Source organism: Rhinolophus sinicus, linkage group LG09 (genome assembly GCF_036562045.2).
Source record: "Rhinolophus sinicus isolate RSC01 linkage group LG09, ASM3656204v1, whole genome shotgun sequence".
Classification (NCBI taxonomy): Eukaryota; Metazoa; Chordata; class Mammalia; order Chiroptera; family Rhinolophidae; genus Rhinolophus; species Rhinolophus sinicus.
The window spans coordinates 67,711,077-67,735,868 of NC_133758.1; the positions used below are offsets into that span (position 1 = coordinate 67,711,077).

At 36.2% G+C, this 24,792-nt stretch overlaps 1 long non-coding RNA gene across 1 annotated transcript in view; it reads left to right on the forward strand.

Moving 5' to 3' along the window:
* The first annotated feature begins 9,667 nt into the window (after positions 1-9,667).
* Positions 9,668-24,792, forward strand: part of LOC141573078 (uncharacterized) — a 53,794-nt gene continuing 38,669 nt past the window's right edge. The window contains exon 1 of the long non-coding RNA XR_012498645.1: positions 9,668-9,756. This is a non-coding gene — a long non-coding RNA (uncharacterized LOC141573078). The remainder of the gene's footprint in view (positions 9,757-24,792) is intronic.

The window sequence follows — 24,792 nt, forward strand, 5'->3', positions numbered from 1 at the left end:
GGGCTGTTGCACAGAACAAGAGTAGAGCCAGAATTTTCATTACAGTCGAGAAGGTAGAAGTGGAGTATTAGCAAGGGCAGGATTCATAGTATTGTGTGGCCTGAGTTTGCCTTTGTACCTGAGTTCCTGTTAAATCCTATTGGAGTCAGCATAGTGTAACAGCTGTGAATCACAGTGCCTGGGATGGAATTAAGGCTTCACTGTGCAAACGTTAGCACTCTTAGATAAGTTACATAAACTCTGTGCTTTAGCTTCAATTATCAAATATGGTTAGTAAAAGAAACTTGGATTATTGAAATAATTAAAAGACATTGATGGTGATGGGCACATAGGAAACAATAAATGCTATTAATTGGAGGCATGTGTGCAGACAATAAGTACATCTGCTAAGAGTGGTCCTTTGGGAGTTAAGCTTTCCACAAACAGAGGGGACTGGGAAAGCCAAAAGACAAATTAAGAGGTAATTTGTGGGTGAATTAAAGACAAAGAAATCTATATTTTGTAGGTTGCTGACACTATACAGCAGGAGGTTGGATTAAATTGATTTATTGGACAGTTTTGACTGTTGAAGTTTTTCTAGGCTTTCTTAAAATTTTGGGGTCTTCTTTTATCATATCTTTGAAAGATATCTAAAATGTGCTGTTATGTGTTTTAAATTGAGAATTTATAATTAATGGATTAAAGTTATTGACCCAAGAACTTGACAAATTTCCACACTAAATTTTCACTTGGAATAAGTTCAGTAAGGATTACCTAAGAACCATGTTAATTAATCTACATGGATAGAGCTAAAAAAGAACAATTTGTGTGAGGTTTGTACTTCCTGTGTTAAAGGAAACAAATGAGTACAATAGTTATGTTTGAAACAGCAGAAAATTATTACAAAAGTAAAAAAGATTCTCATATTTGAAGCATTGACACACTCATTTTTAGATTTAAGTCTAAAGCCTGTAAATTAGCTCTAATTCCTCTTAGCACAGAGAATAACAACATATTTTAACTTGATGAGCAAGCCACAGTTGTAGTATCGGAAACTGACACAAAGAATTTTCTTAGCTGGAAGTTATCCAGTAGTAGAAAGCTCAAAGCTGAGCCTGATTGCAGATTGCATGAGAGCAATGACTTCTCACTGTCAGCACTCACTTGTTTTGGTAAAGGACACCCAAAACTGTAATCGATAACATCATAAACACATCCAGAGCCCAACTGGAAGGTAATGATCATAACAACATCAAACACTATGGCTAGCCCAGCAAGTTTGAATAAATACTAAACTCAAAATTGGACCTCTTTTGCCTCTGAAAGTATTCAGAGAAATGTTACTTAGAGACTTTTCTGAGTACTGAAATTAACTGTAAAATTATATATATATATATATTTCCAGGATTTTTTTCAAGTACATGTTCTTCTAAATGTTTACTGGACAGAGAAAGTGAAGAACCATATGATTTCACTGATATGTGGGATATAAAACTGAAAGCAACTAAGGAACAAGACATAAAATAAAAACTCATAGACACAGACAACAGTTTAGTGGTTACCAGAAGGTAAGGGGGGAGGGGGGTGGTAGATGAGGGTAAGGGGGATCAAACATATGGTGATGGAAGAACTGACTCTGGGTGGTGAGCACACAATGTGATATATAGATGATGTATTACAGAATTGTACACCTGAAATCCATGTAACTTTGCTAACCATTGTCACCCCAATAAACTTTAATTAAAAAAAAATGTTTACTGGAGTGAGCGTAGAAATAAATGTGTGACTTCGGGTTCTAAACCCTAGGTTAAAACAATTATTGAAGCACAGTATACATATTAAAAGTACATATGTTAAAAGTATTATAAGCACAACTTCATAAAATTTCATAAGTTCAATATTCTCATGGAACCAACACTCAGATAAAAAAAAACCCAGACGATTACCAGTGCCCTATAGGACCCTTCATATACATACATATATATATATATATATATATATATATATATATATATATACACACACACACACACACACACACACACACACACACACATATATATGGTCTCCGTTCTTTTAAGCACACCCTTCTTTATGTTGGGTTTCTGCTGAGACTGATGAGGAACCACTCTTAAATTTCCAGTTATGTGATAACGAAGAGAACCGCAGGTCTTACAGTTTGTTTTCTGAGGGTATGCTAATATCACAGAATATGGGACTGTGCAAGGCTACTTCATTTAGGAAACCTTTCTGCCATCTTTCCTCAAATGTCATCTGTTCAACTTTGTTCTTAATTTCACCTTTGAGAAGGGTGGCATCATAAATGCTATCTGTGCCAATAAAATGGGAAAGTATATTTTAATGGGATTGAGTACATGCCTGTAGTATCAGTTAGGAATGCATTCAGCTGCGAATAACAGAAATATTGCCACCAATGGCTTAAACAGAGAGATTTACTCACAAAACAGTCTGTAGGCTGTACTACCTTGAGGCAGTAGTGTCACCTGAAGCAAGCTGCCCGGAATGGCAGCGCTGCCAATTTGTTTTATAACCTACCTCAAAATATTGTAAGAAATGTTAGCAATCATGAATACTAATAATACCAATATTTACTCATCACTGACACTTGCCCTCTTCAAATGTATCAGCATTTCAGAGTCACAGCAAACCTATGATATGGAATAGCTATGTCATTTGAAAGTCGTTCCTTCTTTTCCAAGTCATCTATATCCTGGCCACTTGGGTTTATCTGTTTTTCTCCATGTAGCTCACCTCCCAGACCCATGAGCAGTAAGAATCTGATTAGTCAGCGAGTCTCTAGCAAATGTAGACCATTTCACTGGATAACTGTGGTTAACTGTGGCAGGGTAGCATGCTTAGTTCTGACACAAGCATAGACATTTATCATTTATATCCCTGCGGGGCCATAGCACAGTGTCTGTTCTCCTCCTCAGAAAATGGCAGGAAAGGCTTCACTGTTCCCTGCAGGCTGATGTGTTTTTGTCATCTTCATCCATTTACCAAACTAACCTAAACTTTATGATAAAGGAAGTGTAGTTTATGCATCTGTCCTTTGCAGGTTGGAAGACGTGCTAGTTTTGGGCATTGTACTAATAAATGGTGAATTACCTGAAAATATAGAGGTGTGGGACCTTGGAATCTGTACCTTTGCTAAGCACTCCATGGTCTGATGTGGGGTGAGGTGAGGGAGGGTCAGATCATACTTTGAGAAATCCTGCCTTAAAAATTATAGCCCTTTGGATTTTCACAGCATTGTTTATAACATGGTAGCAAATCTCTATAAGGTCTTTGTCAGTATAAATTTAGAGCTTTTCAAAGATCTCGATCCTGTACAAAACTAGTCTCCAGTTTTTTATTAATTTTCAGTGCAGTTTCCTGCAGAGCTTTCTTTACTTCCTTTGCATTATTCCACTGGACATTTGACCAAACTTGTCCAACTTTTCCTCAAATTGAGTACGAACATTTGGAATAGCACTGACACATTCAATACCCAGATGTTTTATTATCTCTGGTAGGAGTTGGTTTTCTTAGTGGGAGATAAGTAAACCCATGTCTTTTATTTTTGCTCTCAAATGAAAATATCATCTCTGTTGATCAGCCATGCTATGTACTGCAATGGAGTTAGAAGTATAAATTAGATAAACTATTTTTATTTGATTAGGGTGAACTATGTTTTAAAAAAATAAAAGGAAAGATTGTCATGAAGTCGGATAATATTTAAGCAATGAAATGTTTTTCCCTAGGAGTTATGAGAAATACCATAATCTGTAAATTTTGTACTAAAAAGTTTCTGCTAATAAGATTATAAAACTTATCTTTAAAAAGTTTGCTTTGTGTAATGCTATTATTTTTTGTTCTTCAAAGCTGAAAAAAAATTTTCCTTCTGCTTTTAACATGAAATGAAAAGACATTTTTTCTCTATATTCTTCCCATTTTAAAGCTGAGCTTTTAAAAAAGTCCATTATATATTCATTCTTTTTCTCTCCATCCTTCGTACAAAACTAGCCCTGAAATTGAGAATGATGTTGATTATTGTTAACCCAAGCCCAGTGAACTTAAATTGTCATAAAACCAAGCATTTGAGTAGACACGAGTTCACCTCTTAGACTTCTTTCTCCAGCCCTTGGCAGGATTTTATTGAAATAATCCATAACATAGTGGACATCCTGTCCCAGTGAGGAATGGCCTGGATTTCACCTTGTATGTTGATTTGTGTAGAAATCTGGGTATTGAGAGGGCTGAGTGTTGGGTGGTGGGAGAGGAAGACTTTGTTGAAGTGCAGAATATCCAGATTTATTTGAAGCCAGCTGAGCAGAGGAAAGTTGGAAGGTCTTGTCTCAGCAGGGCTCAGCTCTCAATTGTTGTGGAATTAGTGAGAAGTACACTCATGAGAACCCACGTGAAAGATGTCTTCAGAAAAAGGATTTGTTTTGTTTTTGTTTTTTTTATTAAATAAAGGGTCTCGGGGATATTTATTTAATTCTCCTGTGTCCATAATACTTCTTCACACTGATTATGTTGTAATTACCTCCTTATGTAACTCTCTTTCTCTCCTCTTAGACCATGAATTCCTAATTGGCAGGATTCATCTTTCTCATCTTTGTGTCATTACTACAGTGCTGGCCATGTGCAAATGATCAGGAGACATTGAACTTCATTGTGTTATGGAGTTCATACAAACCCAGAATACATGCTCCCAAATTTTACAGGAGAACTAGCTGTATCATTTCAGTTTTATGTGTAATAGAAGCAACCTGTAATGGAGGAAAAATACACACACACACACACACACACACACACACACACACAGTGTAATTAAAAGATATGGTGAATGTTTATATACATTTAAAAAAATTATTACAGTAAAAGACATATGGCCATTAATCCCCCTTAAAATTCTCCCCCCTCACGATGAACACACTTATCCCATTGTTCTTGCCACTTTCTGAAGCAGTTCTGGAAGTCTTCTTTAATGAGTGTCTCTACTTCATCCTCCATCATGACAATACTCTGTGTCACACACACATCGCTTCTGGTATGGCAATTTCTGTCAAACAAAAGCATTACGGTGTGTTTTCATCCACACCGTGTGACTTCTGGCTCTTCCCCAAAGTCAAAATGATTCAGGACATGGAGACAGCCACTACAGTGCAACTAAAGACACTCACAAAAGAGGACTTCCAGCACTGCTTCAGAAAGTGGCAAGAATGATGGGATAAGTGTGTTTGAAGTGGGAGGGGGGAGAGTATTTTGAGGGGGATTAATGGCAATGTGTCTTTTACTGTACAATTTTTATTTATTTAAACATTACAATTTTAATTACAGAAAAGTGTATTAAAATTGTAATACTCAATATATACCAATAACGAAAGATGAATACAAATCATGTATGACTTCTGCAATTACAAGAGGTGCTCAAAGTGGTTACATCAGTGTAATTTTAATACAGTTTTTTCCTTTCTTAAAGTGTGTATACACTTTTGGGCACTCTGTATATACATATATAGTATATATACATATATATGTATGTAGTATGTAATACAGAAACCTATGTAATAAACTTTTGATGAATTTCTAGCAATTTTTGATCAAATGAATGGGCTGAAAACTGATAACTTATGATCTTACTTACAACCCAATACCACCTAACAATCACTACCTTACAGTGCCTTAGCAAGAGGCAGCATAGCACAGTGGTTAAGAGGGTGGCCCCTGGAGCTAGGCTGCCTTCCTACCTCTAGCTGCAGACCTTTGGGTAATCTACTCAATCTCTCTGTTCCTTAGTTTCTTCAGCTGTGAAAACATGTGCAAGATAGCACTTACCTCATAGAGCTCTTATAAGAATTAAGTAAGGTAACACAGGTAAAACATTTAAAATAGTGCCTGCAACTTGGTTAGCTTCAATTCAATAAGTGTTCACTTTGGGAGGGTGAGGTCAAATTCAATAAAAGTGGTCATGCAAAAGGTGCTGAAAGTATTGGGAAGAGCACAGAGATGCACAAGACTTGCCCTCAGTACAAACTGATAGGAAATGGTCAGAAATACACAGGATAATAGAGGGAACAAATTAACTTTAATTTCCACTATACACCAGGTACTATTCTATGCACTTTATGCTTGCTTTTCTTAAAAGCAAAACTAACAATCCTATGAAATAGCTATTATCATTTGTACTTAATAGATTAATAAACTAACGCTTAGTTTAAAGATGTTAAGAAATTTGCCAAATACCACATATCTGTGTAGCAGGACTGGGATTTGAATTCACATCTGTCATATTCCCCTCCCTCCACTTATGTTTTTAAACACTTGGAGGAAGCGAAATGAATTCTTCACCTCTGGAGAAATCTACTATAGGATTGTGAAATCTCAAGGTGGAAAAATAAACCAATTAAGAACCTTGTTTTATTCACTTTTGTATTTCTCCTGGTGTACAGCATAGGTTTTCAATGTTTGTGAAGTGAATACGTTTATGAATGAATGAACAAAAGCATGAGTTCCTTTGCTCCTATGCTTGGATTGTCTAGTTTGGCTGAGGGTCTCAGGGCAATCTGGCTTATGTCCAAAGCCATCATCAGCCACTTTATGTGCAACCTCTTCTAAATGCCACAATCAGGTAAAAGAGAAGGTTATTTAGGATAACCTTAAATACAGTGAAAATACAGATTTCACAAGTCTAGCCATGGGGAGTCACATGCATTTTTAAACCTTCCTTCTCTACGCCCCAATTGCCAGTCTTTCTGTTAGAATCCTGCAGGTCCCACGGCAGACACCTCCTCCAATTTATGGTATCAGCTCTGTAGACTGCTACAGGATGACAGCGTAGACTGAGCGTATGCTAATTCCCTTTTGAGCATCTTTATGACGAGTGTTTTGAACTCTGCATCTAGTAGATTGCTTGTCTCTATGTCATTTTGTTCCTTTTTTGGAGTTTTGTTGTGTTCTTTCGTTTGAGACGTGTTTCTTTGTCTCCCCGTTTTTGCTGCCTCCCTTTGTTTGTTTCTATGTATTAGGTAGGACTGCTGAGTCTTAGCAGACTTGCCTTATGTAGTAGGTGTCCTGTAAGGCTCAGTGTCAGTCTCGCTGGTCACCTGAGCAGGTGCTCCAGGTGTGTCCTTTGTGTGGGCTGTTTGTGTCCTGTTGTAATTGAGCCTTGGTTGCTGTTTGCATGTCAATGGGAAGGAATGACTCTCAAGCTGACTTGTTGTGAGGACTGGCTGATGACTACAGTGGAGGAGCTGTTGTGCAGGGGCTGACCCTACAGAGCAGGATTCACTTTAGTGGGGCTCTGGTGCCTGCTGAGTTTGCCCTTTGGGTGTGTTGTTTGTGAAGGTGGTTGGGTGGTGCTCTGGTGTGGTCTGACACTGGCCACTTGTTGTGTTGATTCTGGGGCCTCTTGGGAGGAGCTCTGGTGCAGGCCAACGTCAGCTGCTGCCTGTGCCATGTTCACAGTCAGTTGGTATGAGAAAATGATCTGCAGATGGTTGCCGCTTGTACTGGCCTTGGTGGTACCTGAGAGAGGCTATGCTGTGAACTGAGGCAAGCTACCACTAGTGCCAGGCTTGGGACTGCTTAGCAAGAGGTACAAGGCATGCTGAGGCCAGATGCTGCTTGTTTGGGGTTTGTGAACCTTTCAGAGATTTTTGGGAAGTCCACAACATGAGCCAAGTCAGGCTGTTTGTATGAAAAAGCCACTGGAAGCAACTCGGATGGGCTTGCAAGTTGGGTGGTGTGGGGTTTCAGAGAATCACCGGGACAGGATGAATGGTGTTAGCTAGGTACATGGAGACTCGGATATGGCACTCACCTGTGCATGGCAGATGTCTGTGGGGAGGGCTCAACAAAGAAACAATGGCTTCCACCAGCTCCTCCCTTGGGAGTAAGCTGCTCCTCCAGCCCTCACCCTGAAGCCAGGCAATTCATTTCCTCCCCTATGTCCCTGGCACCTTTTGAGCTGCTGTTGCAGAGCTGGAGCTCAGAGAGAATGAGTTCATGCATAGTCCCTTTCAGAAGAACACTTGGGACTCAAGCCACCCTCTGTCTCACTCAGCCACAAGCTCCACTGGTTTTCACAGCCAGAAGTTATAGGACTTCTCTCTCTAGAACTGGAACCCTGAGCTAGGCACCTGGTGTAGGGCTAGGACCCCTCTCTTGTCAGGGAAATCTCTGTAGCCAAGATAACCCTCCCAGTTTTTAACGGCCACACGTGGATGTAGGACCAGTCTGTTCTGCATGTCTGCCCCTCCTACCAGTCTTAACATGGCTTCTTTTGTAGGTCATTAGTTGTAGGGCTTTGGTTCATCTAGACTTCAAGTCATTCAGTGATGGTTGTTCTGTAGTCTAGTTTTCATTTTCATGTGGTTGTGAGAAGAGGGAAGCAGAGTTTAATTACTCCACCATCTTGACCAGAAGGCTGAGCTAGGTATTTTAAACAAAGCAAAACAAACCAGAAGGGGCTCATCAAAATTGTATGTCCTGAGGGTTTGACTAACATTCAATGGCTTTTTGAGGAAGCATTTGGTCAAGTGACACAGCCATTGGGTGAATTCCCAAACCTGGGGCAGATGTAGATTCGACTATAGGGCCACTGAGTATGGAGTTTGACCCTTGGCTGAGAGCCCCACTCGGTGTCCTCAGGCCAGGCCTCAGGAGCGATTGAAGGAGGAGGTGATGCCCGGATGCACTTGCTGCAGCAGCCACCACTCCTGAAGTGATTCCACCACTCAGACTCTTTAATGCTTGACGACTGTTAATTCTAATGAATGGACAACCATCCTGAACGTTAAAAGGTGTGACTTAGAGCCACTTCTAGAAACAACCCAGCACAGCCCCCTCAATTTAATGTCCCAGCCCAGAGAGCCACAGGGCCTTGCCCAGTGTTGTCAGCTAGTGAGTGGTACAGCTGGGATGAGATTTCTCATATTCCAATTCTCCATCCAGTGTTTTATCAGCTGATCCACTTCCACAGGGATGCTTAGATTTCCTCCTTGGATTTTTATTGTGTTTTGCTGGAGGAATTTAACACAAGGTAGGTTTATCAGGTAGTTGGAGATGGGGAAAGGGGCTGTGACAACAGGGTGGGTGAGATACAGTGAGACCTGGAAGGAGAGAGGACACTGAAACACCAGGAGAGGGGGCCTGAGGGACACTCTGCCTCCTTCCATTTTTCTTTGCACTGGCCTTAGTAAGGATGTCTGGGCACCTTGGTCATAAGTGCTGGTGGAGTTTCGTGTATTGGTGATGTCCTGGGGTAAGGGACACCTTGGGTAGGTTCCTGGCAGTCTATAGGAAACAGGTGTGTGTGTGAGTGTGTGTGTGTGTGTGTGTGTGTGTATATGTGTGTAAAAGAGAGAGAGGGAGAGAGGATCACAGTGGAGGGATGTGATATTTATTTTGATTGCCTATTCCAATCATTTTCAAATGATTCAAATCATGGGTCATTTTCCTTAAAAAAAGTAAGTCCTAAAGAATAACAACAACAACAACAATAATAATAATATTTAGATCTAGAAATTGATGTGCATTGTTAAAAAAATTTTTTTCCTAAACATATTTCTTTGATTTTACAAGTTAGGTTTGGTCTCCTCTGAATCTGGGAAGATATAATGAAATATTAAAGATGCTTTGGCATGGAAATTTCATTGGTGTCATTTTTAATTCATTTCACAGAACAAGGATTCTGGCAGGAGCAAGCTGAAATGCACAGTCAGATGAGTTATCGCAGCCAGCGTGGAGCAGAGAGCAAGGCAGAACAGGGTGAGTATGGCGAGTGCAAGGTTTAGAAGCTGAGTTCACAGTCAACACAACCACCAACCTGCTGTGAGGATTTGGGCAAATCAGGGTTCTTTCTATTCTGATGTTTCATGATACAGATTAATATTCTATATGAATTCTGTACAATCAAAACTCATGCCTGCATGAATAATTTGGAAAAGAGGGCTTTAGATGGAGCTATTCAGACAGACATTGCTCATCTTTCAAGTTAGAGATGGAGATATATGTATGGCTGAGGTTCAGAAATTGTATTCATTCACTAATGAAGATACTTTAAAACTGAATTTAATGTTGTCCCGTTTTGTTCTTCTAGTTTGGTCACTTTTTAGTTAAAATTTTAGAGCAACAATGTGTTTACCTTGGTTATAGCAGAGCTTATGTCTGAATAGAGACATCATTAGAAAATTAATGAATAATGACTTTCTGTTTCTATTGAAAAGGAGTGTCATCGATTAGTATAAACTGTATCTTGAATATAGTGACCAGTGCATGAAAAAATATTGAGAATATTGTGAGCTTAGGATTCTACTGTGGAATACAGGATTTGGTATGTTGAAAGATGATTATGAAAATTCCAACATGCTGGTTAAAAGGAGAGGAATATCTTAGTTGAAATGATTGCTCTTGAAAATAGAAGTGTGAATAGGATTCTGATGAAGTATTTTCCTAATTGTTCTTCATTATTCAAAAGAATGTATTACAAACTGAAAAACTAATCTCTCTTCTTGAGGAAAATATTATTCAAGAAAACTTTGATTAAAGGGGCCCCTGGAAATTTCACAGAAAATCCTCTTTCCTGTAAATTTTCTGTTCATTTTCTTTTTCCTGTTCTTTTTCTCACTACTCCAGAGACCTTTTTCTGATGTTCAGTTTGGTGTTTTAGACCTGAGAGTTTGGGAGCTATCTCCCTCAAACACTTTGAGTAAGTCTTTTCTTGTATGATTGCTTCATGGTAAAAAATAAAGATATAGTTAAGATTTCTATTATAGACCCACTCTTATAATGATAGACATGTAAGCTATTTTCTCCTTTTCTGGAGAGCAAATTGGCAGGAAATATCCAGAACCTTAACCTGATGTTTATACCCTTTTGCTCTGTAATTTCACATTTAGAATCTTGTTCCAATGCAATCAAAGATGAAAAACTAAATTGGTGTACAGAGATGTTTGTGTAAGAATATATTTAAGAAAAATTAGAAAGAAACAATGTCCAGTAATGGGACAATAATTATGTGACAATATCCCATACAATGAAATTTTGTGTAGTCATTAAAGTTATGTTTTCATAATACATATAATGCTCTGAAGTTAAATGAAAAAGAGAAGCAGTAGAGGATATATTCCCAATTTATTATTATTTTTCAATCAAATACCTCAAAATATTTTAGGTATAATTTACATACAGTAAGATCTTCCCTTTTCAGATATATACTCTGATTAGTTTTGACAAATCTGTACAGTCATGTGATCACCAACACAATCAAGATATAGACTCTACCACCCCAAAAGGTTTCCTCTTGCCCTTTTGTAGTCAGTACTTTCCCTCCACCCTGGTCCTTGGCAAACTATAGTTTTTTATTTTCCAGAATATCACATTAATGGAATTATACACTATGTTGCCTTTTGCATCTGGCTTCTTTACTTCTGAGATCCATTTTTGTTGTGTATATCAGCACTTCACTCCTTTTATTGCAAAGCAACATTACATTGTGTGAACATATCACAATTTATTCATTCACCAGTCCATAGACATATGGGTTGTTTCCAGTTTCTAATGATCATGAACATTTATCTGCAAGACATAATGTTTTTATTTTTCTTGGGTAAACACCTTAGGAGAAGGATTACTGGGCTATATGGTAAATATATGTTAAAGAAATTGCCAAACTCTTTTTCAAAGCATCTGTGATATTTTGCATTTCTACCAGCAATGAGAGTTCCAACAGCTTTGCATCCTCTAAGTTCATGGTATAGTTTGCTTTAAAATTTTAGCCGTTCTAATAGGAGTGTAGTGGTATCTCATTTTCCTAGTGATTAATGTCAAGCATCTTTTCATGTGCTTATAAGTCATCCATATATCTTCTAGTGTGAAATGTCAATCTTTTAAAATTAAAGTTGTTTATTTTATTTTTCAGTTTTGAGAGTTCTTTATGTATGTTGTATACAATTCCTTTGTCAGATATGTGATTTGCAAATATTTTTCCCAGTTATAGTTTATTTTTCATTTTCTTAATAGTGTTTATTAAAAAGCAAAGTTTTAATTTTGTCAACTTACATATTTTTAATATTATTATTCATTTTTTATAATAAAGTTCATAGTTTAGACTGGTTTCAGATTTATAAAAATATTGCAACAATAGCACAGACAGTTTCCATATACCCCACACCCAGCCTTTGCCTCATTAATGTTGGTATAGTTTATTTGTCACAACCAATGGATATGGTGTTTTTCGTGCCCTATCTAAGAAATCTTTTCCTGCCCCAAAGACACAATGATTTCCCGTTTTTATGTAGAAACTTCATAGTTTTAACTTTATTTAGGTCTGTAATACATTTTAGTTAATTTTTGTGTATGACCTGAGGTAATGTTGAGGTTCGTTTTATTTTTCTGCGTGGGCATTCAATTGTTCCAGCACTATTTACTGAATAGGCCTTTTAATTTAAGTATATATATTTAATACACATATTAAATACATACAATATAATATATACTTAATAATGTATATTTAATATAATATACATTTAAATATAATTTATATAAATATATATTTTATTTAAATATATATACTGAAGGATATACTTTAATGGCAGTTTTATTTTTTGTTTACCTCCTATATTTTCTGTTCCCACAATTAGCATGAGTAAGCAGAAGTTTTCAGTGAGCAAACACAATCAGTTGAAGAGTTATAGTGAAAATAAATGCAATAGAAGTGAAGTCCGAGAGAAACTGGCCTCTGAAGGACAGATCAGCAGATTATGTTGCTGAGAGGGGCGGATACCTCAGTCACCTATTTGTCGATTTCTGAACTACATTGCAGAGCCTGGGAGGCCTGGCTCTGTTGTGGTTCCCTTTTTTTCTATGTGGTCTAGTGCAGTAGTTAAGAATCCTGTATTTTTTACTTCCACATCCACCCTTACAATAAATCTCCAATACTTAGGACAACTTGATGGGCCTCTGTGTCTTGCAGCCTAAAGGAAACTTACAGCAAAGCAACACAGGGACAAAGCAGTCCCCTCTTTACAGGGTGAGGATGAATGGCTGAAGAAAACATGTGCTGGCCCCAAAAATTCTCCAGAGTTTGGCTTCCATATGTGAAATTAGAGCTATATATTTTTATTACAACATCATATTTCTGATAGTTATAAATATATTGCTAAGATCAAGGGGTCATATATTAATATTTTAACCGTTCATTTATTTTTAAATTTATTTTTCATGTATTCCAGCTCAGAGGCCAGTGTTCTGAAATCAAATCACTTCCGATTTGAGAGAGAGAGTTGCAAGTAGAAACTTTCTGAACATAGGCCAAGACTTGTACTGGTGACATTGGGTATCAAAGATGGCAAAAGAATCACAAAGCTCAGTTTTGCTTACTTGAGACATAGCATAGCATGTCATGTTTAAGGTCATGGGCTGTGTTTAAAGGCCATCTCCATGACTTTCTTAGCTGTGTGACCTTGAGCAGATCACAAAGCTTCCTTAAACCTCAATTCCTTCTTTTGAAAACAGGGGTATGGGGAAGCTTCTATTAGGTGATGTCCCTGGCACAGAGGAAGTGCTCCCTGCTGTCAGCTCATCTCACTGCTCCCTAATATTCCTCATCTCATGTCAGGGAGCCCAGGGGCCTTGTGTGCATGCCTGAATTTTCAGGCTAATTGTTCACTAAGAGACGACGGCCTTCCACGTCATTGAGCCCTTGAGCCACCCCATCTGTTCAGCTATCTCTGTCTCCCTGTGTGGGTTTCCTCCTCATTTTTAAAATCCTTAATTAGTTTTGGGTGATAGAATGATCAGCACCACCTGAGCATCAGTTATTAGCAATAAATGTGGTTCCTTTGAGCAGCTATGGCATACTAATTATTGCTACATAAAGGTAGTTTTCTGCAGCTCTGATTACATGCTAAATTATACCAGTGCATATTTTACAATTTTTTTCTATTTGTTTTGGAATCACTTGCCTCAGGTTCATCTCATCAATCCAGAAACACCTGCAATAACATTGGGATGAAATTCTTTTGTTTTATTTTTTTTTCTCAATTTTTAACTCCAGTGCAATTTTTTAGCATCCCATTGGGAAGTTCCCTTTCTTCTATTTTCTGACTCATGTTTCCTAAATAGCTAATTAATTGTTTAATAGATGCTGTCACTGGGAGGGTATTGCTCTTTGCCAGGCATTATTAGTATTGCCAGGCCAGGCCTAGCATGTTAATTTTTTCACTGACTTTTGCTCCAGGTCCACATGACAAAGGCATCAAGCCAAGGAAGCTACTGAATTGAAACAGCTAGAAACTCAATTCAACTAGGATTAGGTTAGCACCTGCTAGAGGCAGTGGGCGTAGTGGTTAGGACAGGAGACACAGAAATGAACAATGAGCAAAATGGGTTGTGTATAAGAAAGAAAAAAAAAATTTCCAGCACTGTAAGCAAGCTTTTTTTATTTTTGTTAAACTATGGTATAAGTGTATAATATAATACAAACAGATATTCCTTTGGATGCTTATTTTAATTTTCACATTGGGTCTCAGTATTGGGGATACTAGAGGGACTGGTGTAAATTCCAATCTAAAGAGGGAAGAGCTCTGTAGATCTGACTTTTTTTCTTTATAACAATTTGTATAGTAGAAATATTTCATAATTAATTCATTAAAAAAACAGATTTGAGGATTGTAATTGGGAGGAAATCCAGTCAGCAGTCATTGTACCAGAAGAGGTGAAAGGGCCAGGGAGGGATTAGATTAGGGGCAGGAAAAGGAGAGATGAGGACAGATTTGGGATTTTTTTAAAATGCTTTTTTTGTTTAATTAACATACTTTAAAAATATTTTTTTGGGTGTATAGTACTATGAGTTTTAACAAATGTATAGAGTCATGAAAACACCACCCTAATCATAATATAGAACAGTTCCATCCCCCGCCCCGAATTCCCCCATATTGTAGGCAAGCCCTCCTCAACCCCAATCCTGGACAGCCACCCATTCTTCACTCTTACAGCTTTGCCTTTTCTATATAATCATATAAATGGAACCTTATTGTATTTAACTTTTTGAGACCGTTTTCTTTATTTCATTCAGCATAATGCCTTTGGGATACATCCATGTTAGTCAAATATCAATATTCATTTATTTTTTTTTCTCAGTATCATTCCATGTAGGGGTATACTACATCCTTTAGGACATACCTGTTCATCTCCTGAAGGATATTTGTGTTAGTTTCAGTTTTTGTCAGTTATGAATAGAACTGCTATAAACATTTGTGTACAGGTTTATATGAACATAAGTTTTTACTTTTCTAGAGTAAATACCTAGGAGTGGGATTAATGGGTCATGTGATAAGTGAATGTTTAACTATAAGAAGCTGCCAAACTATTTCCCAAGGTAGATGTACCATTTTGCATTCCCACCAGCAATGCATGTTCAGTTGAAGTTTCTTGACATCTTTGCAAATATTTGGTATTGTCTTTTTTTTAAAAAAAAAAAATCATCTTAATAGGTGTGCAGCAGTATCTCATTGCAGTTTTTATTTGCATTTCCCTGTAGCCTATCAATGTTGAGCATCTTTTCATGTTCTTAAATATATGACATCCTAATATGAGACCTTTGCTGGATATATGATTTGCAAATAGTTCCTCCTAGTCTGTTACTTGTCTTTTTGTTCTCTTAACAGTGTCTTTGACACAGCAAAAGTTTTAATTTTTGATAAAGTACAATTTATTGACTTTTTCTTTTAAATAAATCTAATTTATAAAGCTTATAACTTTAGACATAAAATTTGTGCTGTTTGTTGGCATGCATTTGCTATTATATACTAGCATCAGAATGTTTCCAGGTTTGTTGTTTATGGTTGCAGAAGTTGTGCACTGCACAACTCTAGGGGGCATGATTTATATGGACTACAATGTGAAGAGCTGTAAAGTGTACAACTTATATAATTATACATTATCTCTATGGTATCTTCTTTACCGCCATCATTGTTGCAGTTCTGTTTTACTTCCCCTACTATTTATTATGTGAAGTCTATATTGAAGCTATCTATATTTAGGAAGCTTGTGTATATGAACTATCTAGCTGACTCTTCAACTAGCTGACTGCTTATCCTTGAGATTCTAGCAACGTGATGTTTTCAGGCTGGTTTTCATCAATTCACGTATATGGAAATTGGAAATTCCCTGCACTCGGACAATTTTAGCTGTCTAGACAGCCATGGTTTTGAAACTCACTTCTAAACAAAGGACCAAAAACTTAAGATTAGTAGTATCATCCATTATGCAACTCTGGATTTGCATTTAAACAGCAATAGAATTTAAAAAGCAGGGGGGCGGGGAAGCAACAGAATATAAAGATAGAAATATCACTTGTAGGTAATACTTTGGCTATGAGTAATACATTATTAACTGAGTTGCTCTGAGTAAATTCTGAAGTGGCACATGATTTTTCTCTGATAATGTGAGGCACCGTTTAATGTTTTGATTTTTATATTCTGAATACTTACTTGACTGCTTGTACTTTCTTGCTCCCAGTTAAAGGTGGGACTCCCAAACTCGTAATTGGTCAATAGTTAGTGTCAAACCAGAACCAGAGAAGCTTCAACAGAACAGAATTGTTCTTGGTCTGCTGCTATGTCATCATCTTTATCAATTAATACAGACTCTAGTATGCTGCACTGTGAGGCACAGATAGGGAAGGAGGAACAAGTGTCCTATTTATGTTGTTTTTATGCAAAATAAGGCTGATTGTGTTTTTATGGGGAACGCACAGCATCTGATTCTTTTTTGGGAATGAGTATGGGGGAAATTTAAATGGGGCAAATTGTTACAGTGGGCATCTTGGAAGGTGTGGTCTTGGAAAGCTGAAGGTTTGGATGCAGTGGGTGTGTAATATCGCAGGTAGGTACAAAAATCCTTGAAGAAGGGGATCACTGCTTGAAGGGTCCAGAGAAATGGTTTGAAGGATGAGAAAAGGGAATGATTTATTTGAGGGGCTATTAATCCCAGTCTAAGAAATGATGATGTACAAAGGGGTAGAACCAACAGATGCTTTGTTTTTGTAAATAAGCCCATAAAGGTGATCTTCCCTGAGGTTTTCAACCTACCTAGCTCCTTTATAACAAGGTACAGTATTATTTCAGAAAGCATCCATTTTTTTTGCCATTAAATATAATGTTGTAGGTTTTTGTTTTTCTGTTTTATAGGTTTTGTTTTTAATCAAGTTTATTAAGTCTCCCTCTATTCCTAGTTTGCTGAGAGGTTTTATAATTTTATTATTTTTTTATGAATGGGGAGTGGATTTTGACAAATGCTTTTTTATTTCTGTTGTTAAGATCATATGATTTTTCTTCTTTAGCCCGTTGATGTGATGGGCTACATTAATTGATTTTTGAATGTTGAAGCAGTCTTGCATACCTGCAATAAATCCCACTTGGTGATGGTGTATGATTCTTTTTATACATTGTTGGATTTGATTTGCCAACATTTTGTTGAGGATTTTTTGTAACTATGTAAATGAAAGCTATCGGTCTTTAGTTTTCTTATAACTTCTTTATCTCATTTTGCATTAGCTGGTTTTGTTAATTCTGGCCTCACAGAATGAGTTGGAAACTTCACTTTTAGTTTTAGGAAGAGATTGTAGAAAATTAGCATAATTTTTTCTTTAAATGTTTGGTAGAATTCATCAGTGAAGCCATCTGGGCCTGTTGCTTTCTTTCTTGGAAGGTTGTTAATTGTTGATTAAATTTATTTAATAACTATAGGCCTATCCAGATAATCTATTTCTCCTTGTATGAATTTTAGTAGTTTGTATCTTTTGAAGAATTGGTCCATTTCATGTAAGCTATCAAATTTTGGGGTGTAGAGTTGTTCACAACATTCCTTTATTATCCTTTTGATGTTAATTGAATCAGTAGTGGTTACTCTCTTTTATTTCTGATATTAATAATTTATACCTTCTTTTTCTTTTCTTGGATAGCCTGGTTAGAGGTTTATCAATTTTATTGCCCTTTTCATTTTTTTAATTATTTATTTTTAGGAGGGCACAGCTCACAGTGGCCTGTATGAGGATAGGACCAGCAACCTTGCTGTTATTAACACCACACTCTAACCAACTGAGCTAACTGGCCACCCCCTCATTGCTCTTTTTTAAAAACCAGCTTATGGTCTCTCTGTTGGTTTTGTCTATTGATTTCCTGTGTGTGTTTTTTTATTTCATTGATTTCTGCTCTAATTTTTATTATTGTTTTTCTTCTGCTTGCTTTAGTCTTAAATTGTACTTCCTCTAGTTTCCTAAGGTGGAAGTTTAGGCTACTACTTTCTTCTTTTCTAACACGTGCATTCAGTGTTATAAGTTTCACTCCAAGCAATGCTTTCACTGCATCCACAGATTGTGATAAGTTGTATTTTCATTTCATTTCGTTCAAAATAAATTTTGAATTTCTCTCAAGACTTCATCATTGATCCATGTGTTATTTAGAAGTATGTTGTTTAATCTCTAAATATTTTGAGATTTTTTCTAACTATCTGTTATTCCTTTCTTGTTTAATTCCAGTATGGCCTGAGAGCATACTTCGTATGATTTTATTCTTTTAAATTTGTTAGAATGTGTTTTATATAGCCCAGAATGTGGTCCATCCTGGTGAATGTTCTGTGTGAACTTGAGAAATATGTTTATTCAACTATTGTTGGAAGAAGTATTCTATAAATATCAATTAAATCCAATTGATTGATGCTGCTGTTTCAGCTGCAGTTGACCCTTGAACAATGTGGGGGTTAGCTGCACTGACCCCTCTGCAGTTGAAAATTTATGTATAACTTTTGACTCTCCCAAAAGTTAACACTAATATCCTACTGTTGACCAGAAGCCTTACAAATAACAGTTGATTAATACATATTTTGTATGTTATATGTATTATATACTGTATTCTTATAATAAGTAAGCTAGAGAAAAGAAAATCTTATTAAGAAAATCATAAAGAAGAAAAATAGACTTACAGTATTTATTGAAAAAAAATATCTGCCTGTAAGTGGACCTGCACAGTTCAAACCAGTGTTATTCAAGGATGAACTTTACATCCTTACTGATTTCTGCCTTCTGTATCTGTCAATTACTGGCAGAGAGATGTTGAAGTCTCCAATTATAATAGTAAATTTTTCTCTTGCTCCTTGTAGTTATCTATAAGATTTTTTCTCTCAAATGTCTTCATGCTCTATTGTATGGTATATATAAATTAGGGATTGTTATGTCTTCTTAGAGAGTTGGCCACTCTATTTTATACAATGCTCCTCTTTATTCCTCAAAATTTTCCTTGTTCTGAAATCTGCTTTGTCTGAAAAAATTAATTACTCTAGCTTTCTTTTGATTAGTGTTAGCATGGTATATCTTTCTTCATCCTTTTATTTTAATCTATGTCTTTATATTTAAAGTGAGTTTCTTGTAGACAACATATTGTTGGGTCTTGTTTTCTTAATCCACTCTGACACTCTCTGACTTTTAATTGGTGTATTTAGACCATTCACATTTGATGTGGCTGTTGATATTGTTGGATTAACATCAATCATGTTTGTAACTGTTTTCTATTCATTGTACTTGTATTTTGTTTCTTTTTAATCTTCCTCTCTTTTTTGCCTTCTCTAACTAATTGAACAGTTAATATCATTCAATTTCTTTCTTCTCTTAGCATATCTATTATAATTCTTTAAAAAAATTTTGTAATGATTTCCCTAGTGTTTACAAGATACATTTACAACTAATTTAAGTCCACTTTCAGATAACACCATACCACTTCACTGGAACTGCAGGTACCTTGTAACAGAATATTCCCAATTCCTCCTCCCATCCCTTGTAATATTGCTGCTCATTTCACGTATCCAAATGCTATCATCACCCAATATGTTGCTGCTATTTTTATTTTGAACAAATTGTTATCTATTAGATCAATTAATGAGAAGAAAACTAAAAGATTTTATTTTACCTTCATTTATTCCTTCTCAAATGCTCTTCTTTTCTTTATGTAAATTTGAATTTTTAATCTATATAATTTTCCTTTCCTCTAAAGAACTTCTTTTAACATTTCTTATAAGGCAGGTCTACAAATGATAAATTTCCTCAGTTTTTATTTGTTTGAGAAAGTATTTCTGCTTCATTTTTGAAAAATATAATTTTGCTGGATACCAAATTGTAGATTGGTGGTTTCTATCTTTTCAACACTAAATATTTGACTCCACTCTCTTCTTGCTTACATGCTTCTGAAAAGATGACCTATATAATACTTATCTTTTTTTCTTTATAGGTAAGGCATTTTTTTCCCCCTTTCTAAGAATTTCCATCTCTCTGCTTACATTACCTATCTGTCCTTAAATCTTGATTATTTTTTTTTCTATTAGAGCACTTAACATAGTAATCGTAGTTAAACTCCCTATCTTTAAATTCCAAAACCTGTGTCATCTCTAAGTCTGGTTCTGATATTTGCTTTGTCTTTTTAGACTGTTTTGTTGTTGTTGTTGTTTTGTTTTTGTTTTTTTCCTGCTCTTTTTATGTGCTTTGTAATTTTTTGTGGAAAGCCAGACATGCTGTACTGATAATAGGAACTATGATAAATAGGCTTTTAGTGTGAGGTTTTATGTTAATGTAGCCAGGAGATAGGCTGTGTTTGATGTTTACTATAGCTATATGACCTAGAGGCCTTTCTCTTTTTCCCTTCCTGTTGTCTTTGGGTTTCCCTAAGAATTCCTTCTTAAATACAGTCTGTGTCTTGCATCTCTCTCTGTTGTATCTATTATTATACTGGAGCCCTGTTGATGTAGTGGTATGATGTTCAGAGAGGGAGTGCATGCTACAATCTTATGATTAAATCTCAATTTTTTTTAGGGATCTGAGTCTTTGAGCTTTCATCTTCAGAAGCATTTCTTAGCACTTTTTTCTCCCCTTATGTGAGACAGGAAGGCTAGAGGTGGTTAGAGTTGTCTAATTGCCCTCCCACCTTGTTGGCTAAGCCTCTGATAAAGTAGTTTCCTTTAAGGGCAGGACTTTGTATGGAAAAACTCTGGGTGTAGTTAAAAAAGATTGTTTTTTTTCCTCCCCTGGCCAGAAGCATAAGGGGACTTTTCTCCAATCTTCACTTTGAGAATCTGCTTCTGGAGGTAAAACCCATGAAAATGTGGGGGCTCCCCTGGAACTGGGCCCCCAGGGGTTTTTGACTCTCAAATTAGTCCATACTCAGCCTCTTGGAATTCATCAATTATGGTTTAAATGTTCCTACCAGTTACAGGCTGCAGTGGCTTCTCCAGTACGCTGATCTCAACCTTGTATCTGTATTCTCTAGTCTCTATAAGTGTTGGGGTGGCAGTTTGCCATGTGGTCTCAATTTTCTGAGGGATCTAAGAAAAGTCACTGATTTTTACTTTATTCAATTTCTATCTTGTTGTGAGGATGGGAGTGATGACTTCCAAGTTCTTTGCATGTTGCGGCTGAAACCAAAAGTCCTCATCGTATTTTATTTTTATGGCTCACTTAAAATTTACATGCAGTATAATTCACTCTTTTGGTATAAAGCTCTGTGTTTTGACAAACACAAAGCATCATTTAGCTATCACCACAATTAAGATAGAGAACAGTTCCCTTACCAGCAGATGCCCTTATGCTGCTCCATGTGATCAGCCTCTCCCTGCCTCCCAACCCGACAACTCCTGATATGTCTTTGAACTTTCTTTTTAAGTCATCTTTGGGGTTGAGAACCCTCTGGGACTGTCATAGGATGTATATTTTGGGGCATTAATAAATCAAAAATAAACCTCCTTTTTATGACTCCCAGGTAATATAATATACTATGGCTTCCAACTCTGCTTTCTGTCACTTAAGAAAAATTAAACAATAGCAAACAGAAATAAAATAAAGTAAGAATAAATTCAGCAAAAGTTAAAAAATAAACAAAATGGTTTTAAAAAGTTGTTTTAAAACAAATTTCATAGCTCTTTGAAATTATTCAAGTGAACAGTAGTATACAGGTACTCTGCGCAAAGGAAGTGACTAAAATGACTACTCTCTTAAGGGTATCTTATGATATTGAGCTGGATAAACTTTGGAGAAGACCTAATAATTAAGGCGGAGTCAACAAGCTACAACTCACCAGCCACATCTGGCATACCACCTGTTTTTATGGTTGAGAATGATTTTTATGTTTATAAATCATTGGCAAAAGATTTTGTGACACATGAAAGTTACATGGAATTCAAATTTCATTATCCACAATAACATTTTGCTGGAACCCAGCCATACTTATTTGTTTACATATTGTGTATTTACTTTCAAACCATGGTGGCAGAATTGAGTAGTTGCAACAGACCTTATATGGCACTCTCATCACTTTGGACTGATGCTTGGCACACTACAAATTGCAGTGATGACACAGCATTTCAAATTTTCTATGATGATATCCTTCCCTCTTTTACATCTTCTTTCTTTCTTTCCTTCCTTCCTTCCATCCATTTTTCCTTCCTTCCTTCCTTCCTTCCTTCCTTCCTTCCTTCCTTCCTTCCTTCCTTCCTTCCTTCCTTCTTTCCTTTCCTTCTTTCTTTTTCTCCCCCTACATTTATTTATTTTAATTTATAGTAAACTCTAATTAAGTCAAAACAAGAAAGGAAAAGTGGACTTTGAATATCATGTCTTTAAGACACAGTGGAGTGTGGGTTATTTTGTTATACAATGTTATAGCTAAGTATTATGTTGACTATAAAATAGCATTATAACTGTGCTAAAAGAATACAATATATGTCAACATCACCAGACTGAACAATCATCACAATATTCCAAGCTCACAGGAAAGTAATGGTTAGAAAAACTTAAAATAGAATTTATCATCACAGTGGAATTTTTAAAAGAAAAGAAAATGAGCCTAAAATCAACCAAAGAAAATTCTGAGTGTCTCATTTGTTAGCCAAGTAAAGAAAGTTGTTTACCAATGGTGAAATAACTAAATTGTGACTGATTACAGCATCCAGACAAATATGTCCAGAGAAAAGAAACTTGTTTGAGACTTTTAGCCTTTCAGTGAGAAGAGATGCTCAGAGAGCTGAAGATACTGGGAGCAATATCACTAGTCAATTAAAAAATAAGACAAATAATTTGGAGTGGTTTTTCTTGGCTCTTGATGAGCCCACAGATATTACTGATACTGCTCAGCTGATGTTATTTATTCAAGGAGTCAATGCTAGGTTTGAAGTGACGGAAGAACTAACTGTGATAAATAGTCCACTGGTGAGAATATTTTCAAAGAATTTGAGAAAAATAATTCAGTAAAACCTAAGTTGGGATCTGCTAAAATGTGCTACAATTGATAGAATTAAAAGTGTATGTGGGGCAGTAAAGGCTTAGTTGGACAAATTTACAAAGCTTGAGAAAATTTAAGGTGTTTATAGCCTGTGGTTTTTCATTGTTGTTCATTAGCAGGTACTTTGCTGAAAATATTTGAATCTATCATGTCTCACTGATCCACTAGGTCCACTGGTGAACTCATTTGGTCTCATGGACATACCATGAATTTTTGTCAGAAAAAAAAGATGAATATCCTGACTTGTGCCGCACAGCAGTTCAAAGGCAGTAGTAAAGTTTTATCGCAATTTTTCAAGCGAAGAGATAAGATTGAAATTATTTTTAATGAAAAGAACTGCCTTCAACCACTACTATTGAATACTGAATGGCTTTGGACATTAGTTTTTGCTGCACACTTGATGTTTCTTAATAAATTCAACCTAAAATTACAAGGCGGAACAGTGTTCATGTGAGAAACTTACACTGCTGTAAAGTCATTTTGACAACTAACATTGTTTGAATGTCAAGCTGCCTTATACACTTCCAATGGTATCAAAAGATAAGGAAGTAAGATCTCCATTTCCATGCAAATTTGCAGGAATATATTTTCCGAATTCAAACTTCAGTTCCAGCAGCAGTTTTTGGACCTCAATGCAAATGCAACGAAATTTTCCATATTTCAAAATCCATTTAACTGAGCAATTTAGGAGCTTCCGCCTAACCTTCAATTGGAAGTGATTAATGTGCAATGTAATGATATGCTAAAAGACAAATATCAATAGAAAAAATTAATAGAACCATAAATGCCTTGTAAGCAATCAATATGCTTAATTAAAATCATGTGCTTATGAATTGATATCAGTATTTGGCAGTACTTGTTTGTGTGAAAAGACATTTTCAAAGATGCAATATTCATCTTTGAATTGAAATACTCAATGAGGTAAAATCTCATTACGGATCAGCATTAACAGATGAGGATTAGCAATCAATGTTGATGATAGGCCAATTACATTGGAACAAGAATTAAGTGAAATGTTATCACCCCCAAAAGAATTTTATTGTTCTCATTATAGACTTTATATTATAAAAAATATACTAAATTCATATTATATTTTGAATTTTATCAGTAAAACGTGTGCAGAATTTTTTTTTCCTTCTCATTATATAAGTGCCTATATAATACCCTTAATTTTGCCTCTTGGTCCACAAAGTCAAAAATATTTACTATCTGTCCCTTTACAGAAACTGTTTACCAACCCCTGACTTAGACTGCTCTAGATTTCCTGTGTGCTAGAGGGCAGTCAGAGGTCCTCAAATAGGGAAGCCCCAGGAACAAAGCCAACAATTTACAAACCTTGTACATTACAAATGGAACAAAGAAAGCTTTTAGTTTGGTCAGCTGACATACCAGTCAAACTGTCTCTTAATAAAACCTGGCACATGAACAAAACATGGTGCCTCTTTTCCATCATATCTGTATTGGTGTTTTAGGGCTTACGTAACAA